Source organism: Phocoena sinus, chromosome 19 (assembly GCF_008692025.1).
Source record: "Phocoena sinus isolate mPhoSin1 chromosome 19, mPhoSin1.pri, whole genome shotgun sequence".
Lineage (NCBI taxonomy): Eukaryota > Metazoa > Chordata > Mammalia > Artiodactyla > Phocoenidae > Phocoena > Phocoena sinus.
The window spans coordinates 3,906,394-3,920,719 of record NC_045781.1 but is presented as its reverse complement, the minus strand read 5'-3'; positions in this window follow the sequence as shown (position 1 = coordinate 3,920,719).

Genomic DNA, 14,326 nt, shown 5'->3' with positions numbered 1-14,326 from the left:
ATGAGGAAGGGAAACTACCCTAGTGTTTCCCATAATATTTGTGTTTTAATCGAAGTGTAGTTGATTTACAACCTTATGTTAGTTTCTGGTATACAGCAAAGTGATTCAACTATCTACATGCTTTTCCATTACAGGTTGTTACAAGATAGTAAACATTTCCCTGGGCTATCCAGTAAATCTGTGCTGTTTATCTATTTTTTATATGAGTGGTTATCTACTAATCCCAAATTACTAATTTATCCCTCCCTCCTTCCCCTTTTGTACCATAAATTTATGTTCTATGTCTGGGAGGCTGTTTCTCTTTTGTATATACATTCATTTGTACTGTTTTTGTAGATTCCACAAGTAGGTGATATCATATATTATTTGTCTTTTTCTGTCTGTCTTTATGGAGTATGATAATGTGTTGGTCCATCCACATTGCTGCAAATGGCAATGTTTCATTCCTTTTTATGTCTGAGGAATATTGCATTGTCCATATATACCACACCTCCTTTAACCATTCGTGCATCTATGCAGACATTCCAGTTGCTTCCCTGCCTTTCTGGCCACTCCTTCTTCCATCCCAGTACTAATATACCTTCAGTAACTAGATGCATCCCAATTGTAGAAATGCTGACATGTGAGGAAAATGTGCACGAAGAATAACTCTCCCATCCAGTTAGTTTTAGGAGAAATTCTGCTGGGCCAAGTTCATACTTACTCTTGTGGCCAGGGCTAGCTGTCCTGATAACTCTCTAATGACCCACACGTGAATGTACTCGAGAGTGTTGATGAAAACACGATGGAATCTAGGCCTCAGGTTTTCCATATGAGCAGATGGAGATCGAAGTTACCTAGTTAACAGAACCTGCAAATCAGAAAGAATTTATATTAATTGCCCAGCAGTCGAGTAGGGCAAGAGAATTTTTTTTTTTAATTTGGAGCTTTCTGGGATGGTGGTAATGCAGTTTTTTTTTTTTTTTTTTTTTTTTTTTTCAGTACGTGGGCCTCTCACTGTTGCAGCCTCTCCCATTGCAGAGCACAGGCTCCGGACACGCAGGCTCAGCGGCCATGGCTCATGGGCCCAGCCGCTCCGCGGCATGTGGGATCTTCCCAGACTGGGGCACGAACCCACGTCCCCTGCATTGGCAGGCGGACTCTTAACCACTGCGCCACCAGGGAAGCCCGGTAATGCAGTTTTGAATTATTTTCCAAGGGGACTGTGAAAAGTAGCCCTATTTTGAGTTGTAGAGAGGAACCTCTGACCACGTCTCAGGACGCCAAACCAGGACTGGCCCGAGGCTGCAGGGGATTAGTGTCACCACGAGAGGGCGCTCCAAGACCACAGGAGCAGGCACAGCCAGCCTTGCAGCAGGAGGAAGGGAACCTAACCAAGGGTTGCCCCATGTTCTTTCTTTGTTAAATGAAGTGTAGTTGCTATAAAATATGGTGATAGGTCCAGGTGTCAGCAGGGTACTTCACTTTTACATGCGTATATATATATACCTCCATATTCTTTCATTTTTGATTCCTTTCTATTATAAGGTTATCGCAAGATATTGAATACAGGCCCCTGTGCTCTACAGTAAACCCTTCTTGTTTATCTATTTTATATATGATAATAGCGTGTGTCTGTGAAACCCAAACTCCTAATTTGTCCCGCCCTCTCTTTCCGCTTTGGTAACCATATGTTGTATTGTGTTTGTGACTCTGTTTCGGGTTTCTGTATAGATTCATTTGCATTAGTTTTAGACCACACATGTATGTGATATCATGTAGTATTTGACTTTCCCTGTCTGCCTTACTTCACATACTATAAAAATCTCCTGTTCCATCTATGTTGGTGCAAATGGCAATATTTTATTCTTTTTTTTTGACTGAGGAATGTCCTATTGTACATGTATTCCACACTATCTGTATCTATTCATCTATGAAGGACATTTTAGTTGTTTCCATACCTTTATGGCCACCCCTTCTTGAACCCCAATAGTAATATGCCCTCAGTGACAACATGCATCTGAATTTTGGAAATGCAAAAGTTGAAAACAAATTGTGCATGTAGGAAAGTTTTCCATCCAGTTAGTTTTAGGAGAAAATCTGCTGGTCAAAGTGAGTACTTAAGACTCTTCGGACCAGTGCCAGCCCTCCTGGTAACTCTCTAATTCCCCACAAGTGAATGTAGTCAAGAGAGTTGATAAAAACGCGAGGGATTCTAGGCCTCAGTTTTTCCATATGAGCAGATGGAGATTGAAGTTACCTAGTTAACAGAACCTGCAAACCAGAAAGAATTTTATCTTAATTGCCCAGCAGTCGAGTAGCGCAAGAGAAATTTTTTTGTTTTAATCTGGAGTTTCCTCGGATGGTCGTAATCCAGTTTTGAATTATTTACAAGGGGATCGTGAAAAGTGGCCCTATTTTGAGTCTTAGAGGGAGACCTCTGACCTCGACTCAGGACGCCAAACCAGGACTGGCCCGAGACTGCAGGAGATTAGTGTCACCACGAGAGGGCGCTCCATGACCACAGGAGCAGGCACAGCCAGCCTTGCAGCAGGAGGAAGGGAACCTAACCAAGGGTTGCCCCATGTTCTTTTTTTGTTAAATGAAGTGTAGTTGCTATAAAATATGGTGATAGGTCCAGGTGTCAGCAGGGTACTTCACTTTTACATGCGTACATATATACCTCCATATTCTTTCATTTTTGATTCCTTTCTATTATAAGGTTATCGCAAGATATTGAATACAGGCCCCTGTGCTCTACAGTAAACCCTTCTTGTTTATCTATTTTATATATGATAATTGCGTGTATGTGTGAAACCCAAACTCCTAATTTGTCCCTTCCTCTCTTTCCCCTTTGGTAACTATATGTTGTATGTTTGTGACTCTCTTTGGGTTTCTGTATAGATTCATTTGCATTAGTTTTAGACCACACATTTCTGTGATATCATGTAATATTTGACTTTCCCTGTCTGCCTTACTTCACATACTATAAAAATCTCCTGTTCCATCTATGTTGGTGCAAATGGCAATATCTTATTCTTTTTTATGTCTGAGGAATATTCCATTGTATATATATACGAGACCATGTGTATGTATTCATTTGTGAAGGCCATTTTAGTTGCTTCCACGCCTTTATGGCCAGTCCTTCTAGATCCCCAATAATAATATGCCTTCAGTGACAACATGCATTCCATTTTGGAAATGCTACAGTTGAAAACAAATTGTGCACGTAGAATAGTTTTCCATCCAGTTAGTTTTAGGAGAAATTCTGCTGGTCAAAGTGAGTACTTAAGACTGTTTGGGCCAGTGGAAAACGTCCTGGTAACTCTCTAATTCCCCACACGTGATTGTAGTCAAGAGAGTTGATGAAAACGCGAGGGAATCTAGCACGCAGCCTTTCCATAGAAGCAGATGGAGGCTGAAGTTGCCTAGTTAATAGAACCTGCAAATCTGAAAGAATTTTACATAATTGCCCAGCAATCCATCAGGGCGAGAGAAATTTTTTTTAGTTTGGAGCTTCCTGGGACGGTGGTAATCCAATTTTGAATTATTTTCCAAGGGGACTGTGAAAAGTGGCCGTATTTTGAGCTTTATAGAGGGACCTCTGATCTCTGTCTCAGAGCTCCAGGCCAGGACTGGCCCCAGCCTGCAGGGGATTCGTGTCACCACGAGAGTGCGCCCCAACACCACAGGAGAGGGCACAGTCAGCTTTGCACCATGAGGAAGGGAAACTAACCAAGTGTTTCCCGTAATATTTGTTTATTAATTGAAGTGTCGTTGACTTACAACATTATGTTAGTTTCTGGTATACAGCAAAGTGATTCAACTATCTACATTCTTTTCCATTACAGGTTGTTACAAGATAGTAAACATTTCCCTGGGCTATCCAGTAAATCCTTGCTGTTTATTTTATATATGAATGGTTATCTACTAATCTCAAATTACTAATTTATCCCTCCCTCCTTCCCCTTTTGTACCATAAATTTTTTTTTTTTTTAATTAATTTATTTATTTATTTTATGGCTGTGTTGGGTCTTCGTTTCTGTGCGAGGGCCTTCTCTAGTTGTGGCAAGCGGGGGCCACTCTTCATCGCGGTGCGCGGTTCTCTCACTATCGCGGCCTCTTGTTGCGGAGCACAGGCTCCAGACGCGCAGGCTCAGTAATTGTGGCTCACGGGTCCAGTTGCTCTGCGGCATGTGGGATCTTCCCAGACCAGGGCTCGAACCCGTGTCCCCTGCATTGGCAGGCAGATTCTCAACCACTATGCCACCAGGGAAGCCCTGTACCATAAATTTATGTTCTATGTCTGGGAGGCTGTTTCCCTTTTGTATACACATTCGTTTGTACAGTTTTTGTGGATTCCACAAGTAGGTGATATCATATATTATTTGTGTTTCTCTGAGTGTCTTTATGGAGTATGATAATGTCTTGGTCCATCCACGTTGCTGCAAATGGCAATGTTTCATTCCTTTTTATGTCTGAGGAATATTCCATTGTCCGTATATACCACACCTCCTTTATCCATTCGTGCATATATGCAGACATTCCAGTTGCTTCCCTGTCCATATGGCCACTCCTTCTTCAACCCCAGTACTAATATACGTTCAGTAACACGATGCATTCCATTTTAGAAATGCTGATGTGTGAGGAAAATGTGCACATAGAATACCTCTCCCATCCAGTTAATTTTAGGAGAAATTCTGCTGGGCAAAGTTCCTACTTACTCTTGGGGCAAGTACTAGCTGTTCTGATTACTGTCTAATGGCCCACACGTGAATGTACTCGAGAGTTGATGAAAACACGAGGGAATCTAGACCTCAGGTTTTCCATATGAGCAGATGGAGATTGAAGTTACCTAGTTATCAGAACCTGCAAATCAGAAAGAATTTTATCTTAATTACCCAGCAGTCGATTAGCGCAAGAGAAATTCTTTTGTGTTAATTTGGAGCTTCCTCGGATGGTGGTAATCTAGTTTTGAATTATTTTCCAAGGGGACCGTGAAAAGTGGCCCTATTTTGAGATTTAGAGAGGGTCCTCTGACCTCGTCTCAGGACGCCAAACCAGGACTGGCCCGAGACTGCAGGGGATTAGTGTCACCACGAGAGGGCGCTCCAACACAAGAGGAGCAGGCACAGCCAGCCTTGCAGCAGGAGGAAGGGAACCTAAACAAGGGTTGCCCATGTTCTTTCTTTGTTAAATGAAGTGTAGTTGCTATACAATGTGGTGACAGGTCCAGGTGTCAGCAGGTTACTTCACTTTTACATGCGTACATATACCTCCATATTCTTTCACTTTTGATTCCTTTTCATTATAAGGTTATCGCAAGATATTGAATACAGGCCCCTGTGCTCTACGGTAAATCCTTCTTGTTTATCTATTTTATATATGATAATTGCGTGTATGTGTGAAACCCAAACTCCTAATTTGTCCCTCCCTCTCTTTCCCCTTTGGTAACCATATATTGTATTGTATGTTTGTGACTCTGTTTCGGGTTTCTGTATAGATTCATTTGCATTAGTTTTAGACCACACATGTATGTGATATCATGTAATATTTGACTTTCCCTGTCTGCCTTACTTCTCATACTATAAAAATCTCTAGCTTCAACCATGTTGCTGCAAATGGCAATATTTTATTCTTTTTTATGTCTGAGGAATATTCCATTGTATATATATACGACACCACGTGTATCTATTCATCTGTGCAGGACATTTTAGTTGCTTCCACGCCTTTATGGCCACTCCTTCTAGAACCCCAATAGTAATATGCCTTCAGTGACAACATGCATTCCATTTTGGAAATGCTACAGTTGAAAACAAATTGTGCACGTAGAATAGTTTTCCATCCAGTTAGTTTTAGGAGAAATTCTGCTGGTCAAAGTGAGTACTTAAGACTGTTTGGACCAGTGGAAAACGTCCTGGTAACTCTCTAATTCGCCACACGGGATTGTAGTCAAGAGAGTTGATGAAAACGTGAGGGAATCTAGCACGCAGCCTTTCCATAGAAGCAGATGGAGGCTGAAGTTGCCTAGTTAATAGAACCTGCAAATCTGAAAGAATTTTACATAATTGCCCAGCAATCGATTATGGCAAGAGAAATGTTTTTTAGTTTGGAGCTTCCTGGGATGGTGGTAATCCAATTTTGAATTATTTTCCAAGGGGACTGTGAAAAGTGGCCATATTTTGAGCTTTATAGAGGGACCTCTGATCTCTGTCTCAGAGCTCCAGGCCAGGACTGGCCCCAGCTTGCAGGGGATTCGTGTCACCACGAGAGTTCGCCCCAACACCACAGGAGAGGACACAGTCAGCTTTGCACAGTCCCTTTTAGGAAGGGAAACTAACCAGGTGTTTCCCATAATATCTGTCTTTTAATTGAAGTGTAGTTGATTTACATTATGTTAGTTTCTGGTATACAGCAAAGTGATTCAACTATCTACATTCTTTTCCATTACAGGATTTTACAAGGTAGTAAACATTTCCCTGGGCTATCCAGTAAATCTGTGCTGTTTATCTATTTTTTATATGAGTGGTTATCTACTAATCCCAAATTACTAATTTATCCCTCCCTCCTTCCCCTTTTGTACCATAAATTTATGTTCTATGTCTGGGAGGCTGTTTCTCTTTTGTATATACATTCATTTGTACTGTTTTTGTAGATTCCACAAGTAGGTGATATCATATATTATTTGTCTTTTTCTGTCTGTCTTTATGGAGTATGATAATGTGTTGGTCCATCCACATTGCTGCAAATGGCAATGTTTCATTCCTTTTTATGTCTGAGGAATATTGCATTGTCCATATATACCACACCTCCTTTAACCATTCGTGCATCTATGCAGACATTCCAGTTGCTTCCCTGCCTTTCTGGCCACTCCTTCTTCCATCCCAGTACTAATATACCTTCAGTAACTAGATGCATCCCAATTGTAGAAATGCTGACATGTGAGGAAAATGTGCACGAAGAATAACTCTCCCATCCAGTTAGTTTTAGGAGAAATTCTGCTGGGCCAAGTTCATACTTACTCTTGTGGCCAGGGCTAGCTGTCCTGATAACTCTCTAATGACCCACACGTGAATGTACTCGAGAGTGTTGATGAAAACACGATGGAATCTAGGCCTCAGGTTTTCCATATGAGCAGATGGAGATCGAAGTTACCTAGTTAACAGAACCTGCAAATCAGAAAGAATTTATATTAATTGCCCAGCAGTCGAGTAGCGCAAGAGAAATTTTTTTGTTTTAATCTGGAGTTTCCTCGGATGGTCGTAATCCAGTTTTGAATTATTTACAAGGGGACCGTGAAAAGTCGCCCTATTTTGAGTTTTAGAGGGAGACCTCTGACCTCGTCTCAGGACGCCAAACCAGGACTGGCCCGAGACTGCAGGAGTTTAGTGTCACCACGAGAGGGCGCTCCAACACAAGAGGAGCAGGCACAGCCAGCCTTGCAGCAGGAGGAGGGGAACCTAACCAAGGGTTGCCCCATGTTCTTTCTTTGTTAAATGAAGTGTAGTTGCTATAAAATATGGTGATAGGTCCAGGTGTCAGCAGGGTACTTCACTTTTACATGCGTATATATATACCTCCATATTCTTTCATTTTTGATTCCTTTCTATTATAAGGTTATCGCAAGATATTGAATACAGGCCCCTGTGCTCTACAGTAAACCCTTCTTGTTTATCTATTTTATATATGATAATAGCGTGTGTCTGTGAAACCCAAACTCCTAATTTGTCCCTCCCTCTCTTTCCCCTTTGGTAACCATATGTTGTATTGTGTTTGTGACTCTGTTTCGGGTTTCTGTATAGATTCATTTGCATTAGTTTTAGACCACACATGTATGTGATATCATGTAGTATTTGACTTTCCCTGTCTGCCTTACTTCACATACTATAAAAATCTCCTGTTCCATCTATGTTGGTGCAAATGGCAATATTTTATTCTTTTTTTTTGACTGAGGAATGTCCTATTGTACATGTATTCCACCCTATCTGTATCTATTCATCTATGAAGGACATTATAGCTGTTTCCATACCTTTATGGCCACCCCTTCTTGAACCCCAATAGTAATATGCCCTCAGTGACAACATGCATCTGAATTTTGGAAATGCAAAAGTTGAAAACAAATTGTGCACGTAGAAAAGTTTTCCATCCAGTTAGTTTTAGGAGAAAATCTGCTGGTCAAAGTGAGTACTTAAGACTCTTCGGACCAGTGCCAGCCCTCCTGGTAACTCTCTAATTCCCCACACGTGAATGTAGTCAAGAGAGTTGATAAAAACGCGAGGGATTCTAGGCCTCAGTTTTTCCATATGAGCAGATGGAGATCGAAGTTACCTAGTTAACAGAACCTGCAAACCAGAAAGAATTTTATCTTAATTGCCCAGCAGTCGAGTAGCGCAAGAGAAATTTTTTTGTTTTAATCTGGAGTTTCCTCGGATGGTCGTAATCCAGTTTTGAATTATTTACAAGGGGATCGTGAAAAGTGGCCCTATTTTGAGTCTTAGAGGGAGACCTCTGACCTCGACTCAGGACGCCAAACCAGGACTGGCCCGAGACTGCAGGAGATTAGTGTCACCACGAGAGGGCGCTCCATGACCACAGGAGCAGGCACAGCCAGCCTTGCAGCAGGAGGAAGGGAACCTAACCAAGGGTTGCCCCGTGTTCTTTGTTAAATGAAGTGTAGTTGCTATACAATGTGGTGATAGGTCCAGGTGTCAGCAGGTTACTTCACTTTTACATGCGTACATATATACCTCCATATTCTTTCACTTTTGATTCCTTTTCATTATAAGGTTATCGCAAGATATTGAATACAGGCCCCTGTGCTCTACAGTAAACCCTTCTTGTTTATCTATTTTATATATGATAATTGCGTGTATGTGTGAAACCCAAACTCCTAATTTGTCCCTCCCTCTCTTTCCCCTTTGGTAACTATATGTTTTATTGTATGTTTGTGACTCTGTTTCGGGTTTCTGTATAGATTCATTTGCATTAGTTTTAGACCACAGATTTATGTGATATCATGTAATATTTGACTTTCCCTGTCTGCCTTACTTCACATACTATTAAAATCTCCTGTTCCATCTATGTTGGTGCAAATGGCAATATTTTATTCTTTTTTATGTCTGAGGAATATTCCATTGTATATATATACGACACCATCTCTATCTATTCATCTGTGAAGGACATTTTAGTTGCTTCCACGCCTTTATAACCAGTCCTTCTAAAACCCCAATAGTAATATGCCTTCAGTGACAACATGCATTCCATTTTGGAAATGCTACAGTTGAAAACAAATTGTGCACGTAGAATAGTTTTCCATCCAGTTAGTTTTAGGAGAAATTCTGCTGGTCAAAGTGAGTACTTAAGACTGTTTGGACCAGTGTAAAACGTCCTGGTAACTCTCTAATTCCCCACACGGGATTGTACTCAAGAGAGTTGATGAAAACACAAGGGAATCCAGGCGTCGCCTTTTCCATAGCAGCACATGGAGATTTATGTTACATAGTAATAGTACCTGCAAATCAAAAAGAATTTTATCTTAATTGCCCAGCAGTCCATTGGGGCAAGAGAAATTGTTTTAATTTGGAGCCTCCTCGGACGGTGGCAATCAAATGTGAATTACTTTCCAAGGGGACCATGAAGAGTGTCTCTATTTTGAGGTGTATAGGGGAACATCTGACCACCGTCTCAGGGCGCCAAACCAGGGCTGGCCCGAGACTGCAGGGGATTAGTATCACCACGAGAGGGCGCTCCAACACCACAGGAGCAGGCACAGCCAGCCTTGCAGCAGGAGGAAGGGAACCTAACCAAGGGTTGCCCCATGTTCTTTCTTTGTTAAATGAAGTGTAGTTGCTATAAAATATGGTGATAGTGTTAGACCCAAACGGTCTGCGAGAGATTCCAACTCGGCCAAGAACCGCCAAGAGTCGAGAGTCGTTGCAACACGCAAGAGGTTTATTAGGAGCCGATGCACCGGGGTTCCCTGAACCTCACGCAGGAGGCCGATGGGGGAACCCCTAAAAGCGGAATCACATACTTTTTATAGGTTTATTTACTCATAGGGCGGGTATATTCTCACAATGATTGGGTAAATGTGGTGACTTTAGAATTCACTGGCTTAGGAACTTTTGTCCCACCTTCTGGCCGTTACAGTTGTTCGTTCATTGTGGCGGTTAGGGCGTATACCTGTTACGGGCAACTGGAAAATTACCCGCTGTCTGGAAAGTCCCCGTCAACTGAAAAACTCCAAGAATTGGTTTCGATAGGGAGAAGAATTGGTTTCGATAGGGAGAAGGAGTGGCGCAAGAGGTTGGTTTACGGGAACAAGTGAGGGGGTGGAAAGTCCCTAAAGGCCCCACAGTTACCAGTGGGGAGAGGGAAGGGGGGAGGGGAAATATAGAGGTAGGGAATTAAGAGGTACAAACTACTGGGTGTAAGATAGGCTACAAGCGGACTTTCCCGGTGGTCTCGTGGTTAAGACTTCACGCTTCCGCTGCAGGGGGCGCAGGTTTCATCATCCCTGGTCAGGGAACTAAGATCCCACGTGCTGCGCAGTGAAGCCAAGAAAAAAAAAGGTAGGCTACAAGGATGTGTTGTACAACACGGGAAATATAGCCAATATTTAGTAATAACTGTAAATGGAGTGTAACCTTTAAAAATGTGCTACTGTATTGTATAGCATTCTTTTACTAATTTCCAGCGATTCCCCCATGTCCTTAGATAGTGCTACCCGTGCTGTGAAAAACTAAATTCTACTTTCCTTCAAGTGTGTCAGTTTCCTCAGGTGACATGTAGGATCTATGTAAATATGATTATTTACATATGGCTGACCTGCTGCTACTGGACAAGGGGAAAGGGCCTAGGCTTTGAGGAAGCTGGACCAATGCATTCTAAAATTTGCGTGTAAGAATAAATGTCTATGAATAACTATGAGAATATGAAAAAAAAAAAAGCAAAATGCAGAATTTTCCTAACAGTAGGGCATATTACAAGCTATAGCAATTACAACAGTGGACAGGACTTCCCTGGCAGTCCAGTGGTTAAGACTCCGTGCTCCACTACAGAGGGTGTGGGTTCGATCCCTGGTCAGGGAACTAAGATCCCATAGGCATGGCCTGGCCAAAAATTTTTTTTAAACTGATATAGGAACAGAGACCAATGGAAAGGAAAAAGTCAAATACAATATGGGAAAATGGTTTACAGTAGAGGTGGCATTACAAATCAACCGGGAAAGGATGCTTTCTTTATTAAATGGTGTTGCAAAAATTGGAGAAAAATAAGTTGGAATCCACTGAACTACACATATAAACATAAAAAAGAAATGGAAACATGGATGGGCCTAGAGATTATCATACGAAGTGAAGTAAGTCAGAAAGAAAAAGACAAATAGCATATGATACTGCTTATATGTGGGATCTAAAATATGACACAAATGAACTTATCTATGAAACAGGAACAGACTCATAGACGTAGAGAACAGACTTATGGTTACCAAAAGGGGAAAGGGGGTGGAAGAGGAATAAATTAGGAGTTTGGGATTAGCAAATATAAACAACTATATGTAGAATAGATAAACAACAAGGTCCTACTGTATAGCACAGGGAACTATAGTCAATATCCTGTAATAAACCATAATGGAAAATGGAAAAGAATATGTGTGTGTGTGTGTGTAACGGAATCACTTTGCTGCACACCAAAAAATAACACAATGTTGTAAATCAACTATACTTCAATAAAAGAAAAAAAAAGAAGATACTGAGCATATCTTTGACATTGTAAATTCAGTCTGATCCTGCAGTTCCACCCCAGGTGGAACCTTATAAGGGTTCAGAAAGACACATGTACAAGAATATACATCAGGGACTTCCCTGGTGGCGCAGTGGTTGAGATTCCGCCTGCCGATGCAGGGGACAGGGGTTCGAGCCCTGGTCCGGGAAGATCCCACATGCCGCGGAACAACTAAGCCCGTGTGCCACAACGTGCTCTAGAGCCCACGAGCCACAACTACTGAGCCTGCACGCCTAGAGCCTGTGCTCCACAACAAACAGAAGCCACCACAATGAGAAGCCCGCACCCTGCAACAAAGCGTAGCTCCCGCTCACCGCAACTAGAGAAAGCCTGCGCACAGCAATGAAGACCCAATGCAGCCAAAAATAAATAAATAAATAAGAATATACATCACAACACTGTACACAATTATAGGGACAGAGTTCCTGGATGAATCAATAACATTTGATACATGCAAATGATGGACTATAGGTCAGTTTCAAGGACTCAGTTAGATATGCTTATACCAACATGAACAAATCTTCAGTGTATGAAGGTAAGTGGGAAAAAAACAAGCTGATGAGATGCATTATTTATATAAAATGAAGACATGAGTGTCTACGGATGAGATCTGGGGAGAGCAAGGAAGGAGACAAAAAAAAAAAAACAAAGGCACGTGTGGGTCCATAGTGCTATTGTGGTACCAGGTGAGGATTACGAACCTTCTAATTACGTTGAAATGCCCACGGTCACGAGACCCCTCCACAAGACCACCAGAGACAAGAGTCAAAGCCAAACGGCAAGGGTCATTTATTGCAGGTTCGAACCTGGACCTCCGCGCACTCGTTGCCGGTAACGCTAAGAGGTTCCGATGGAGTTTAGTACAGCTCTTTTATAGACAGGTACAAACAAGCTCGCGACCTTCAGGGGTGGGGGGTACTGATTGGCTAACTTTTAAACAAAGACATTAGTCACTGATTGGTTAACTTTTAAACAAAGACACTAGTCACCGTCTGATTGGTTGGATGGTTGCAAAAGGGGGTTCAGCAAGCATAGTTACAGAAGCGAGAGCGGCTGGTTAAGTTTCGGTTTCCTGAGGCTTTGTTTTTCAATTAGGAATACTTAAGATGGGGCCATAGTTACAAACAGTACAAACAGGAAGATCGATGCAATCCTAGCAACACTACGGCCTAATGGCAGGGCATCAATTCAGTCCTATTTCTACCAAAGTACAACATAGCCCTGCAACGTGTATCTGCAGCTCAAAAAGGAAATGTTTAAAGGGTGCAGTAGAGAGAAAGGTGTCAAGATGGGGCACATATGTTGTCCCTTCTATGCTCTAAACACAATAGAAGCATAGTATGACTCAATGTCTCAAAAGAAAAAAAAAAAAATATATATATATATATATATTCCAAAGCAAATGACATCAGATAATTGATGATGCTACGATAGGACCAAAAAAAAAAAAAAAAAATTTAAAAAGCACTCTCCCTTGGGACTACAAAGAAAAAGAATTTTCTGGGAGTTGACAGCCTTGCTGCATTTTCTTTTCTGTTTTTTTTAAATATAATTTTATTTTATTTATTTGTTTTTGGCTGCGTTGAGTCTTCGCTGCTGCATGCAGGCTTTCTCTAGTTGTAGCGAGCGGGGGCTACTCTTCGTTGAGGTGCGCAGGCTTCTCATTGCAGTGGCTTCTCTTGCAGAGTACAGGCTCTTTGCGGAACACAGGCTCTAGGCGCGCAGGCTTCAGTAGCTGTGGCTTGTGGGCTCTAGAGCGCAGGCTCAGTCGTTGTGGCGCACAGGCTTAGTTGCTCCGCAGCATGTGGGATCTTCCCGGGCCAGGGATCCACCCCGTGTCCCCTGCATTGGCAGGCGGATTCTTAACCACTGCACCACCAGGGAAGCCCCTGGGTAAGAGAAATTTTTTAAAACATTGGAGCATCCATGGATGATGTTAATCAAATTGTGAACGATTTTCCTAAGGGAGTATGCAGAACGCTCCTATTTTGACCTTTATCGAGGGACCTCTGACCTCTGTCTCCGGGAGCCAAGCTAGGACTGGCCCGAGACTGCAGATGATCTATATCACCAGCAGAGGGCGCTCCAACACCACAAAAGCAGACTAAGCCAGCTTTGCACCATGAGGAAGGGAAACAAACCAAGTGTTTCCCCATAAACTTTTTTTCTTTTAATTGAAGTATAGCTGGTTTACAACATTGTGTTAGTTTCTGCTGTACGGCTAAGTGATTCAACTATATATTCGTTTTTTTCTATTCTTTTCCATTATAGGTTATTGCAAGATATTAAATACAGTTCCCTGTGCTACACAGTAAATCCTTTTATCTATTTTACATATATATGATAGTATCTTTTAATCCCAAACTTCTAATTCCTCCCTTTCTCCCTTTGGTAACCATATGTTGTTTTCCGTTTTTCTGACTCTGTTCCTGTTTTGTATATAGATTTATTTGCATTATTTTTTAGATCACAAATATAGTTGATACCATATAATATTTGTCTTTGTCTGCCTTACTTCACTTGCTGTGAAAGTCTCTGGGTCCATCTGTGTTGCCGCAAATGG